At 46.6% G+C, this 13,307-nt stretch overlaps 1 protein-coding gene across 5 annotated transcripts in view; it reads right to left on the bottom strand.

Annotated features, from left to right (window-relative positions):
• ACSL1 (acyl-CoA synthetase long chain family member 1) overlaps positions 1–13,307 on the bottom strand; it is a 1,450,848-nt gene that overhangs the window by 1,129,615 nt on the left and 307,926 nt on the right. The gene's annotated exons all lie outside the window — the stretch shown is intronic.

Raw genomic sequence — 13,307 nt, 5'->3', positions numbered from 1 at the left:
TGGATTTAGAGTAGAGGTACGTGGTACTGCTTTGTAAAAGTGTGCACTGAAAGTACAGTTTTGTACTTACCATAAATGTAGATGTTCGAGTGTTCAGCCTGCTGCAGTCATCACACTTGGGTTATCCTGTCATCAGGCGGTCCCCGCAGTCGGCCCATTTTCCAAAGTCTTGGTCAGACGTCTGTTGCTGTCGCCTTATCCCTGACGTCAGTGCACCAGGGGTACATATATTGCAACCGACGCCATTTTCTTCAGTTTTTCCTGCCCCAGATGTCAGGTGCCCCCAAAAAGGTGATCCAAATTCGTACCAAAACGTGAGAACACTGTACAGACACAAAAACCCTTCAGCTATATGCAAATACATCAGTAAGGCATAGCAAAGATTTAGCCAGTAGATCAGAGGGGTTGGAGGGAGGGTAACCTGGACTGCAGCAGGGTGAACACTCGAACATCTACATTTATGGTAGGTACAAAACTGTACTATGTTCATCGTGTTACCCTGCTGCAGTCATCACACTTGGGTTGAGTCCCAAAGCTAAGGTAGGGTGGAGGCATTATAGAGGGTAAGAGGAGGCAATGAGGCCCTGCAGAACTGCAGTGGCGAAGCCTGCCCTGGACTTAGAATAAAGAGGTAAGTGATAGTGTTTGGTGGAGGTGTGTACAGAACTCCAAGTTGCAGCTTCTAAAATTTCCTTGGTAGGAACCCCCCTGAGAAAGGTTGTAGAGGTAGCTGTTGCCCTGGTAGAGTGGGATCTAATGGTAGGAGGAACTGGTTTCCCATGATGGGTATAGCAGAAACGTATGCAATGGCCTATCCATTTAAAAATGGTTTGCTTGGAAATGGCCCTCCCTTGAGAAGCTGTAGCATAGGAAACAAAGAGCTGGTCAGTTTTTCTGAAAGCCTTAGTTTTATCCAAGTAATATCGAAGCTGCCTGTGAATGTCCAAGGAATGTAGGAGTCTCTCACCTTTGTTCAGTGGATTGGGGAAGAAAGTGGGCAGATGGATGGTTTGATTTAAAGCTACACTGGAAACAACCTTAGGCATGAAGGAAGGATTAGTTTGTAGAGAAACTCTGTCTTGATGAAAAATGAGGAAAGGTTCCACTGCCATAAGTGCCTGTAATTCTGAAACTCTCCTAGCAGAAGTTATTGCCAGGAGCAGGGCAGTCTTCCAAGATAGGAACTGAAGGTCTGCAGAAAAAGCTGGTTCAAAGGGAGGTAATGTTAGTTTTTCCAGAACAAAGTTGAGGTCCCATGTTGGTGTAGGAGCTCTTCTAGGTGGTCTAATGTTTTTGCCCTCTGAGGAACTGCCTTAGGAGTGGGTTTGAAAATAAAGGTGGATTGTGTAGTGAGCTGAAATAGCTGAAGCATGGATTTTAATTGAGGAGAAGGAAAGTCCTTTATGCAACATCTCAGCTAAATACTGCAGAATGTGAGGCATATGAGGCTGAGTTGTGTCTTGGCCTTTAGCTTGGTTCCAAGCAGAAAACCTTTTCCATTTATCCGAGTAAGCCTTCCTGGTGCTTGGCCTCCTGGCTTCTAGAATAACATCCAGTACTGCTTGTGACAGAGGGGCTGGCTGGCTGCTTAATTGATTTGCCATGCAGCCAGGTTTAAGGTTTTGACCTGGCTGTGTAGAATCTGCTTGTCTTGCTGTGTGAGCAAATGAGGTATTTGAGGCAATATCCATGGTGGACTGTGAGCCATATTCTTCAATAGCGGGTACCAGTGCTGGCGTGGCCAGTCTGGGGCTATGAGAATCATTCAAGGTTTCTCTTTTTTGACCTTCAAAAGTACCTTTGTGAGAAGAGGTAATGGAGGAAAGGCATATGTTGTCAGGTTTTTCCAACTGAAGGAGAGAGCATCCACTTTCCAAGCCTGATGGTGGAATGTTCTTGTACAAAATTTTGTCAGCTGGTAGTTTTGAGGACCGACAAACAGGTCTATATTTGGTAGGCCCCATCTTTGAGTTATCATTGCAAATATTTGTGGGTCTAGCTTCCACTCATGGGGATCCTTGATGTTTCTGCTTAGGTTGTCTGCCAATGTGTTTTTCTGTCCTGGCAGGAAGTGAGCTTGTAACTGGACTTGGTAGGTCAGAGCTGTGTTCCATAAGATCATTGCTTGCCTGCAAAGAGGGTAGGAATGTGTGCCCCCTTGTTTGTTTATGTACCACATTACTGTGGTGTTGTCCGTCTTTATTTCGAGTTGTCCAGGTTGTAGTAGATCCTTGAAGGCTGTCAGAGCTTTCTGTACAGCTAGCATCTCTTTTTGGTTTATGTGCAGTTTTCTTTGTTCTGCAGTCCATAGGCCTTGAATGCATTGCCCTGCCATATGTGCCCCCCAGGCATAGTCTGAAGCATCTGTTGTGATAGTTTGCCTGGGTGGGGGCAAGGTGAAAGGCTGACCCTTGTTGAGGTGACATGCCTGTGCCCACCATAGAAATTCCTGTTGAAGGCAGGGAATGAGAGATATCACTGTGTCCAAGCTGTGGCTGTGTTGAGACCATACGCTTTTTAGGTACCATTGTAATTTCCTCATATGCAGTTTTGCAAATGGTATTATCAGAATGCAAGATGCCATGAAGCCCAAAGCCTGCAGAATGTTTCTTGCAGTTAATTGGGTCTTTGTTGCCATTGTCTTGAAATATTGAGTCAGTTGTAACTGCTTGTCTGGTGTAAGATAAGCCTTCTGGGTCGTTGTGTCCAAGCTGGCACCCAGGAATGTCATTTTTTGTGAGGGTACTAGTTTTGACTTCTTTTCATTTACTGTGTACCCCAGACGATTTAGTAGATGCTTCATAAAAGCCAGATGTTGTATGAGAATGTCTTTTCTTTCTGCTTGGATGAGGCAGTCGTCCAGGTATGGATATATTTGAATTCCGCTTTGTCTGCAATATGCAATTACTGGTGCCAGGCATTTTGTAAATACTCTGGGCGCAATAGATAAGCCAAAGGGCAGTGCAGAGGATTGATAATGGGTTGAACCTGCAATGAAACGGAGGTATCTTCTGCAACTTTGTCTGCTAGGGACATGCAGGTATGCCTCCTTGAGGTCCAACGTTACCAGCCATGCTTCCTTGCCCAACATGGGAAGTAGCTGCTGTAGTGTTAGCATCTTGAATTTGAGAACTTGTGTTTAGAATTGAAAGGTCCAGAACTGGTCTCCAAGCCTTTTCTTTCCTGGGTACTAGGAAGAGTCTTGAGTAAAATCCTTGGCCTTGCTCTTGAGTTGGTACCCTTTGAATGGCTCTCATGGCCATGAAAGCTGTAATTTGTTTTTGAGCCTCTGCCCTTTGATTTTGTGGCAAGTTTGGCATTCCTCTTTTTATTGGCAAGGTGTGAAAGTGGAATCTGTAACCTCGTAAAATTATGTCTAGGATCCATTTGTCCTTTTTGACCATGTGCCAGTTGTCTAAAAATAGCGCTAGCTTTCCCCCCAGGGGGGCTGACAAAAGAGCTTTGTTTGGCCAGCTGAGGTGCAAGTTATTGAGTTTGCCTTCTGGTGGGTTGAGACCTGTCTTCTCCTCCCTTCTGGGTTGGAGTGGCCCATTGGCGAGGTTTATACTGAGCTTGTGGTTGTCCTCTGCCCCTTGGGCGCCTGTATTTACCCCTCAGTGGCTGGATAGGACCAATTTTTGGTTGGCCAGTTTCTGCTGAAGCGAGGGGGTTTGTACCTGTAGGAAATCTTTGACTGTCTGCATTTATTTTGCCTTATCTTCCATTTTCTTTAAAACTTCTTCTGCTTTAACACCAAAAAGAACATCCTGCTGCAAGGGAGCATCTAGTAGTTTTGCTTTAACATGTTCAGGCAGACTTTGTTCCTTTAACCAGGCATGCCTACGTATAACTGATCCAGTGACAGCTGCTCTGCAGGAGGCCTCCAAAGAATCAAACCCACACTGTAAGGTATGTTTGCCCACCTGCTCAGTGGCGTGCAACAAATCCTGTACTTCTTTCAATTCAGTTTGTTGAGGAAGGGTTGTTATCTTTTGTTTTAACTGAGAGATCAGAAATTGCTGATACTTAAGCATATGAAATTGACAGTTTAGAGCTCTCATAGCTAAAGTGGCTGAGGTGTAAACCTTTTGCCCTCTGTCTAGTGCTCCTGAATCCCTTTCAGAAGGTACTGGATTTTTAGCCATGAAAGCCTTAGCCCCCTTGGGACCCTGGGAGATAGTCTCTGGGTCAGCTACTGGGCTTTTGTAAAGAAATTTATCAGACTCAGATACTCTGTAGTATCTGTCAGGCTTGGCCGGGGCAGGAGGCAGAGAGTCAGGGTTGAAACTGGATTCTAAATAAGACATCATCCACAATTGTCCAAAACAGGAGGGATGGCTAGAGGTCTGTGTTGGGGGAGTAAAAAACTCTCTGAGCCTTTTCTTGGAATCGGAGTAATCCTGACCTTCCCAGTGAAAATGTTCCCTCATAGTGTGTAAAGTTTCCCCAAAAGAGAAATCTTCTGGAGGGGAAGCTGAGGGAAGAGTGTCCTCAGCATCAGAATCTTCATAAGGAGAGAAGGAATAGTCTTGGTCTTCAGAGGAATACGAAGAAATAGACAGTTGTTCAGAGGAAGCAAATTCTTCCTCCTGTCTAGGCCTTTTGTCAGGAGGAGGCTGGGAACCCCTGATAAGAGAAATCAGATCTTGAGCCATCTTGAGCATCTGTTTCTTAGGTATAGGGCCTTGAACAGGAGACTGAAGTGAAGCCTTTTTCGATTTGGAAGGAGTCTTCGATTTGGAAAACGTTTTGACTGTAAGAGTCGGTCTGAAAACGCCTTCAGAAGGCGATGGTGTTTCAGAAGTACCGACGTCCTTGTTAGGTAAGTCGTCGGTAGGGCCTGAAGTAAAAGGCTGCGTCGGCCTAGTACATTCCGTCAAAATATCCGTAGCGGTCTTGGGTTCCTCAACTGTGGTAGTGAGAGGTAGCGTCGGAGCCTCACTGATAACCGGAGAACCGAAGACCGGATCAACCGAGGCCTCGGAATCGGGCTTAGGCCTGGTCTGTCTATCTTTATCCCTGCGCTTTTTGTGCACGCTGGTAGTCGGTAGCTCCGACGGCATGTTATAATTAAATGTTCTGCCAAAAAAGTGTTGTGCAAAATCAAATCGTCTTTTAATAGTACGTTTATTAAATCTAGCACAAAAACGACAAGAAGTGACGTTGTGATCAGGGCCTAGGCAGGGTATGCAATAAGAATGAAAATCCTTATGAGGTATTTGCTTCCCACAAGAAATACAATTGTTAACTTTTTCTGACATCGGTCTGAGGCAAGAAAAGTTTCAACGGGGTACTTAGCTTTATAGAAGACTTCGGTCTGAAATTCGAATTCGAAAATCTCAGGAGTCGGCCGACCGGCACTTGCAAACTGCTTCTGCTTCGGGCACCGCACGGCAAAAAAGACTGAAGAAAATGGCGTCGGTTGCAATATATGTACCCCTGGCGCACTGACGTCAGGGATGAGGTGACAGCAACAGACGTCTGACCAAGACTTTGGAAATCCGGCCGACTGCGGGACCGCCTGATGACAGGATAACCCAAGTGTGAAGACTGCAGCAGGGTAACACGATGAACATCTCCAAGTTGCAGCCTCTAAGATGTCTTTGGTTGGTGGTACTCTGAGGAAGGCTGCTGAAGTGGCTGCTGCTCTGGCTGAATGTGGCCTAATGCCCTTAGGCACTGATTTGCCATGCTGTGAGTAGTAGAAACGAATGCAATGGCCTATCCATTTTGAAATGGTCTGTTCTGAGATAGCCTTTCCTTGTGATCCTGCAGTATATGCCACTAAAAGTTGCACAGTCTTTCTGAAAGCTTTAGTTCTGTCCAAGTAGATGCGTAACTGTGTATGTCCAAAGAATGCAGAAGTCTCTCACCCTTGTTCTGTGGGTTTGGATAAAAGGTAGGCAAGTGAATGGTTTGGTTAAGGGCCACACTGGACACCACCTTAGGCATAAATGTAGGGTTCGTCCTCAGAGAAACCCTGTCTGGATGGAAAATGATAAAAAGGTTCCACAGCCATGAGTGCCTGTAACTCAGAGACTCGTCTTGCAGAGGTTATTGCTAGGAGCAGAGCTGTTTGCCAGGATAAGAATTTTATATCAGCTGTTGAGGCTGTCTCAAAAGGAGGCAGTGTGAGTTTTTCCAAGACATAATTGAGGTCCCATATAGGTATTGTTGCTCTCCTTGGCAGTCTTATGTTTTTGGCCCCTCTGAGGTACTGCCTTATTAAAGGATGAGAAAAGATAGGTGGTTCTGTATTGTAATGGGCTGAAATGGCAGAGGCATGAATCTTAACTGATGAAAATGATAGGCCTTTGTCCAGCATCTCAGTTAAGTATTGTAAAATCTGAGGAATATATGGTATGAACGTGTCAATTCCTTGTTCCTGGTTCCAAGCACAGAATCTCTCTCATTTTTCTGCATAAGATTTTCTGGTACTGGGCCTCCTGGCCTCCAAAATAACATCCCTTACAACTTTGGAGAGAGGAGTGTTCTGAATGGCTACATTATCGCCATGCTGCCAGATTTAAGGTCCTGAGTTGGCTGTGCAGGATCTGATTGTTTTGTTGGGTCAGTAAGTGAGAAGTTTGAGGCAATGTCCAGGCTGGACCTTGAGACAAGTTCTTCAGGATTGGGTACCAGTGCTGGTGTGGCCAGTCTGGGGCAATCAGTATCATTTTTGGCTCCTCTTGTCTGACCTTTAGGAGTACCTTGGGAGGAGAGGCAGTGGAGGGAAGGCATATACTGTTAGGTTTTTCCAGCTGAAGGATAGGGAATCCACTTTCCATGCTTGCTTGTGATAAGTCCTTGTGCAGAATCTCTGTAGTTGGCAGTTGTGAGGGGAGGCAAATAGATCTATGTCTGGGCATCCCCATTTCCTTGTTATCATGCTGAAGACTTGTGGATCCAGTTTCCACTCGTGGGGATCCATGAGGTTTCTGCTTAGTTCGTCTGCCAGAGTATTTGTTTTTCCTGGCAGTAATTGTGCTTGCAGGTGAACTTGATAAGTCAATGCTGTGTCCCACAAAGTCATGGCTTGTCTGCAGAGGGGGTAGGAATGTGTGCCTCCCTGCTTGTTTATGTACCACATGACTGTAGTATTGTCCGTCTATCAGTAGTTGTCCTGGATGAAGTAGATTCTTGAAAGCTGTCAGGGCATTCTGAACAGCTAGCATCTCTTTCTGATTGATATGAAGATGCATCTGACTTGCAGGCCATGTGCCCTGAATACATTTTCCTGCCATGTGGGCCCCCCAGGCATAATCTGATGCATCTGTTGTTAGTGTCTGCCTGGCTGTGGGTAGAGCGAATGGCTGTCCCTTGTTGTTGTGACAAGGCTGTGCCCACCATCGAAACTCCTGTTGCAGGCAGGGAATGAGGGTAATTAATGTTTCCAGGCTGCGGCAATGTTGAGTCCAAACACTTTTTGGATACCATTGTAGTGTGCTCATATGCAGTCTGGCATATGGAATTAGCAGAATGCAGGATGCCATGAAGCCCAAAGCCTGCAGAATTTTTCTTGCAGATAAATGGGTCTTTGTTGCCAACATTTTGAAGTAAGAAGTCAGTTGCCTTTGTTTGTCTGGCGTGAGATAAGCCATCTGGGCAGTTGTATTTAAGCTTGCACCCAGGAATATTATCTCTTGAGAGGGTACTAGTTTTGATTTCTTTCCGTTTACCGTGTACCCTAGGTAAATTAGTAATCTTTTTACAAGCACCAGATGCTTTAGTAGAATGTCCTTGTTCTCTGCTTGAATAAGGCAGTCGTCCAAGTAAGGGTATATTTGAATTCCTCTTTGTCTGCAAAATGCAATTACTGGTGTCAGGCATTTTGTGAAGACCCTGGGCGCAGTAGATAAGCCAAAGGGCAGTGCAGAGAATTGGTAGTGCTTTGAGCCAGCTATGAATCTGAGGTATCTTCTGCAAGATTATCTGATTGGGGCATGCAGGTATGCCTTTTTTAGGTCCAAAGTTACGAGCCAAGCCTTCTTGCCCAGCATGGGCAGTAGCTGCTGCAGTCAACATTTTGAATTTTGGAACGTCCAGAAATGTGCTTAGAATAGACAGGTCCAGTATTGGTCTCCAGGCTTTGTCCTTTCTGGGCACCAAGAAAAGTCTTGAGGGCCATTCAGCGAGTGCCACAACAAGAGCAGGGACAAGGATTTTACTCATGTCCATGAGGGATGAAACTTGCTTTTGTGCCTCTGCCCATTGATTGTGTGGCAGGTCTGGCATACCTTTTGCCCTTGGCAGGGTGTGAAAGTGGAACCTGTAGCCCTGAGACACTATGTTCAAGACCCATTTGTCCTGGGTGATCATGTGCCAATTTTGTGAAAAAAGTGCTAGTTTTCCCCCTAAGGGGGCTGCTAAAAGATAAGTGCTTGGTTATGGCAGAGGAAAGTCATTGGGACTGTTTCCTGTATGGCTCTGATTTGTCTTCTCTGCCTTTGGAGATAGAAGTGCCCTATTGTTTAGGCCTGTATGAGCCTTGGGGCTGGGATCTGCCTCTTTGTGGCCTGTCTGACACTGGAAAGGACCAATTCTTTGTAGGCCAGTTCCTGCTAAATCTGGGTGGCTGCACCTCTAAGAAATTCTTAACTGTCTGCATAGATTTCGCTTTGTCCTCCATTTTCTTCAACACCTCTTCTGCTTTAACACCAAACAAAGTATCATGCTGTAATGGAGCATCTAATAATTTTGCTTTAACATGATCGGGCAGATTCTGTTCCTTTAATCAAGCATGTCACCTAATGACAGAACCCGTAACAGCGGCCCTGCAAGAGGCCTCTAGAGAATCAAAACCACATTGCAAAGTATGCTTTCCCACTTGTTCAGTTGCATGCAATAAATCCTGCATTTCTTTGTTTTCTGCACATTCAGAATTTGTTAACATTTTCTGTTTAAGCAGTGACAATAAGTATTGCTGGTATTTAAGCATATGAAATTGACAATTTAAAGCCCTCACAGCCAAGGTAGCAGAAGTGTAAACCTTTTTCCCCCATCTGTCCAGTGCCCTTGAATCCCTATCAGAGGGGATACGTTTTTTTGCAGTGGAAGCTTTGGGACCCTGAGAAATAGTTTCTGGGTCAGCAGCAGGGTTTTTATAAAGAAATTTATGTGAATCTGGAACCCTGTAGTAGCTGTCTGGCTTAACAGGTGCAGGGGGTAAAGAGTCAGGGGACAGGCTGGACTCTGAAAATACATAATCTACAATGTCTAAAACAGAAGGGATAGCAAGAGGCCTGTGCTGAAGTAGTAAAAGAAAATCTCTAAGCCTTTTCTTAGATTCCGAGTAGTCTTGGCTCCCCCAGTGGAAGTGCTCCCTCATGGTATGCAGGGTTTCCCCAAAAGAGAAATCCTCAGGAGGGGAGGCTGAAGGGATAGATTCTTCAGCAATCTGAATCCTCATAGGGAGGCAGAGAGTATTCTTGGTCAGAAGAGGAGCCAGAGGAAATGGAAACCTGATCTAAAGATTCACATTCTGTCTCTTGCCTAGGCCTCTTCTCAGGAGGGGGGTGGGAACCCCTGATCAAAGTAATTAGGTCTTCGGCCATTTTGAGCATCTGTTTCTTAGGCATGGAGGCCTGTCCATGGGCTTGCTGCATTTGTTTCTTTGTCTTTAGTGGTGCTTTACTCTTTGCCTTTGGAGCTGTAGTCGGTTTTATATATAACTGTGTAGGCCTGAAAACACCCTCAGAAGCTGATGCCTGCTCAGCAGCTCCAGACCCATCTGAGGGAGTATTTTCCAAGTGTCCAATACCTTGAGTTTCCAGAGGCCTCGTCTGCTCCACGTGGGAGTCGGAAGCCGCCTGCAGCTCTGAGGTAGCGGGCGTCAGGGGCTGCGAAAGCGCCTCACTGAGAACCAGCGAACAGGTGACTGGCATAGAAGAAGCCTCGTCATCAGTTTTGGACCTTGGATGCCTGTCCTTTTCCTTTTCTTTGCGTTTCTTGTGAATTGCGGTAGTAGGATGGCTATCCGACGACATCGTGTAATGAAATCTTCGGCCAAAGTAATGAAATGCAAAATCGTACCGACGCTTAATAGTGCGTTGGTTAAATCTAGCACAAAATCTGCATTAGCTACGTCGTGATCAGGGCCTAGGCAAGGAATACAATAAGAATGGAAGTCCTTATGAGGTATTTGCTTCCCATAAGAAATACAATTAACTTTTTCTGACATCGGTCTGGAGCAAGAAAAAAGTTTCCCCAATGGGGTACTTAGCTTTAAATGAAGACTTCGGATCTGAAATTCGAACACGAAAATCTCAGGAGTCGGCTGACCGGCACCTGCGAAATGCTTCTGCTTCGGCTGCATCTTGTACACCCCTGGCGCACTGACATAAGGGAAGAGGCGACAGCAACAGACGTCGGACCAAGACTTTGGAATTCAGGCCGACTGCGGTTAACCCAAAAGTAATGACTGCAACAGTGAAACACGATGAACATCCGTCATAAGGGGCATTGGCAAACGATGCCTTGAAGGGTTCGAAAAATTGACATAACCTGAGCCAGGCGTTACGCCTCATGGATACGCTGGACCCAGCCGCCCTAGCCGTTCCTTCCTTAGCATGGAAGAGGAGTTGCATGGATGTATTAGATACCGCTTTTAGAGTGGCCATCCTCACGGAGAACGAAGCCTTGTCCTCCTGCGACATGGACTTGGGAGGAGACTCCTCCAGCTCCTTTACTAGGTCATGCTGAAGTCTAGTGACATGGGCCAAATAATTCAGCGCCCTGATCGAAAAGGTAGCTGAAGCATACACCCACTTCTCTAGGCGGGCCATCAGCCGTGACTCTCTGGCTGGAGAGTGGACCGAGGAACTCTCCTGTGCAAGTTCCTTCTTAGCGGCTAATGCTACCACCATGGCGTCCAAGGGAGCCCTTATTCCAGGATGGTCTATCAATGGAGGGGGGGCTTAAGATTTTATCGTATTGCTTTGGGAAAGGCTCCATGGTGTCCGTTTCCTTTCATGCCCCCCGAGGTGACCAAATCCACCAAAGGATCTGCGGGAGGGGACACCCAGGAAGTAGATGGCCCTCTGTTGAAAGCCTCCAGGAACATAGACTCATCAGAAGAGGGTTTGGGGGAAAACCAACCTCCCCACTGGCGCAGGATCTCCATGATGTCTCCAAAGGAGACATCCTCAGGAGGTGATCTTGGGGAACCCTCTCTCCATCATCTAAATCAGTGTCCGCGGTGAGGGACTCGGGAGAGTCCAAGTGCCTCCTCTAGCAAGTAAGCTTGCGAGGCACATCTCTGGTGGGGCTCTCCGGGGGGGCACTCGCAAGCAATTTGTTCATCAGGGGGAACCGTCTCGGGCTCTTCGAGCATGGGCTGTCCCTCTGGTAAGATAATGGGGATGGCAGACAGAGCCGGGGGGGGTCTGGGAGGAGTCCGAGGGGGCGGTTAGGGGTCTCGATTTGACAGAGAAGACCCTTTCTACCACATCAAACGCCGAAGGAAAACAGACCTCCTGGGAAACCAATAACGAGGCCAGTCTCCCTGAGTCTGGCGCGAGAATTGGAACCGGGCCAGAGGTGGACGGAGCTCCGAGGGAGGGAACCTGGCCCGACAAAGTTGGAGCCAACAGAAAAGGTTCCACTCCCTCAGATCTAACACCTAAGCTTCGGCTCAGAGAGAGGCTTGGATCAGAAACACTCCAGGCAGCTGTCGGCGTCGAGGAAACTGGTACCGTTGGCGCCAACCCCCTGACCAAAGCCAACCTCACATCAGAGTACTCCAAAGCTGAAGATCGGATCGGAGAAGGAGAAATGGGTTGAAAGAAAGGAAGTGAGTTCCCCCTTCAGAAGGAGGGGGGCTGGCAAGACCCCCATCTGGATCTGTGTATGGATAAAGCACCTCCTCATCTTATCCAGATCCATATCATACAAGGAGCGAGATGACCGTGATGAGGCCACGGACTCAGACCTGGCGGGTCAGGGTACCAAGGCCCGAGAGGCTGGACGTGTCTTCTCTAGCTCTGGGGAGAACCTCGAAGATCGGAGCAGAGGGAGGTCACGGGTCCGTGGAGTCTTGCTGGGTGAAGCGAGGTCCGGGGACCTCTTCCACTTTTTCCTAGTCTTTGACTCTCTCTCCCTTTCTCTACCTCTCTCCCTTTCTCTAACTCTCTTCTGCTCCGCTTCCATAGGCTTAGATACAGGAGTTTTAGTCCAAGAATGGGAGGGAGAAGAAGCCAGAGGAATAGAGGATGGAGAGGTGGCTACAGCAGCCATTGTGACCGAAGACGAGGAAAGAGTCGGAAGAAGACCTTTGAGGGCCAACTTGGCCTTCTTATCCTTTAGGGCGTGGGGGTTGAAGCCCGCACAAATACTACATTCCATGCTCGAGGGCCACACCCAAGCACAAAACACACAGCGTGTGGCCATCCGCTGGAGAGAGCTTATGGCCACACTCTGTGCAGTGCTTGAAAACAAGCTTATGGCCACACTCTGTGCAGGCTTGAAAACAAGCTTTTCAGCCAGAACAAAAAGATAGCCTCAGAAAAAAAAACAGGCAAGATCTTTCTAAATTACAAACACACACACACCCACTCACCACACTGGCTACAGAGAACACTAAGGGGGGTAGGGGATGCTACTACCTACACCACAAAACAAACTACTCTACCTGAAAACCACTAACATTCGACACACCAAGCGAGGAGAGGAGAAGGGGTACCTATACTAACCTAATCTGACGAAAAAGAGAACATTTTTCTACTCTCAAAGTTTAATAACCCACTGCTAGCTGGAGCTCAGAAGACACGATGTGAAGCAAACATCTGCAAACGAGATCCGGGGATGGAAGACAGTGGAGGTGTGTTATGGGTAAGGGGAGGAGTCTGGAGCTCAGAGCTGATGCTAGCAAAAGTTGCCGGCTCGAATCCGATACGGATCCATAACCCACAAGTTCCACAGGTTGAAGATCAAATGAAGAAAACTACTTCAGATCCTTAGTTACCCCGTAACATGCTTCCTCTAATACAGATACCCATGATACTCAGGAACCAAATGGTTTGGTATATGTGGCTAGGCTTGTAATGGGCTTAGTGTTCATTAGCCTAATAACAACCTATGAAACTATGTGCAACAGACTTAAATGGCTATCAAGCACATCAGTGTAAAATTTAAAACTGCACCATGCACAAGTACCACCTGTAATCATGACATAATTATTCTTGCAAAAAAAAAAAAAAAAAGGAAAAAAAGAAACCCATACAAATTTTTCAACCATTTAAAACATAAAACAAACATTTTATAGAGGTTAGTATTACATCTTAAAGCTCATTTACTTTGTTTTGCTGAAG

Source organism: Protopterus annectens, chromosome 12.part0, assembly GCF_019279795.1.
Source record: "Protopterus annectens isolate FY-2018-M chromosome 12.part0, PAN1.0, whole genome shotgun sequence".
Taxonomy (NCBI): domain Eukaryota; kingdom Metazoa; phylum Chordata; order Ceratodontiformes; family Protopteridae; genus Protopterus; species Protopterus annectens.
This window is presented reverse-complemented; position numbering and strand designations above follow the sequence as displayed.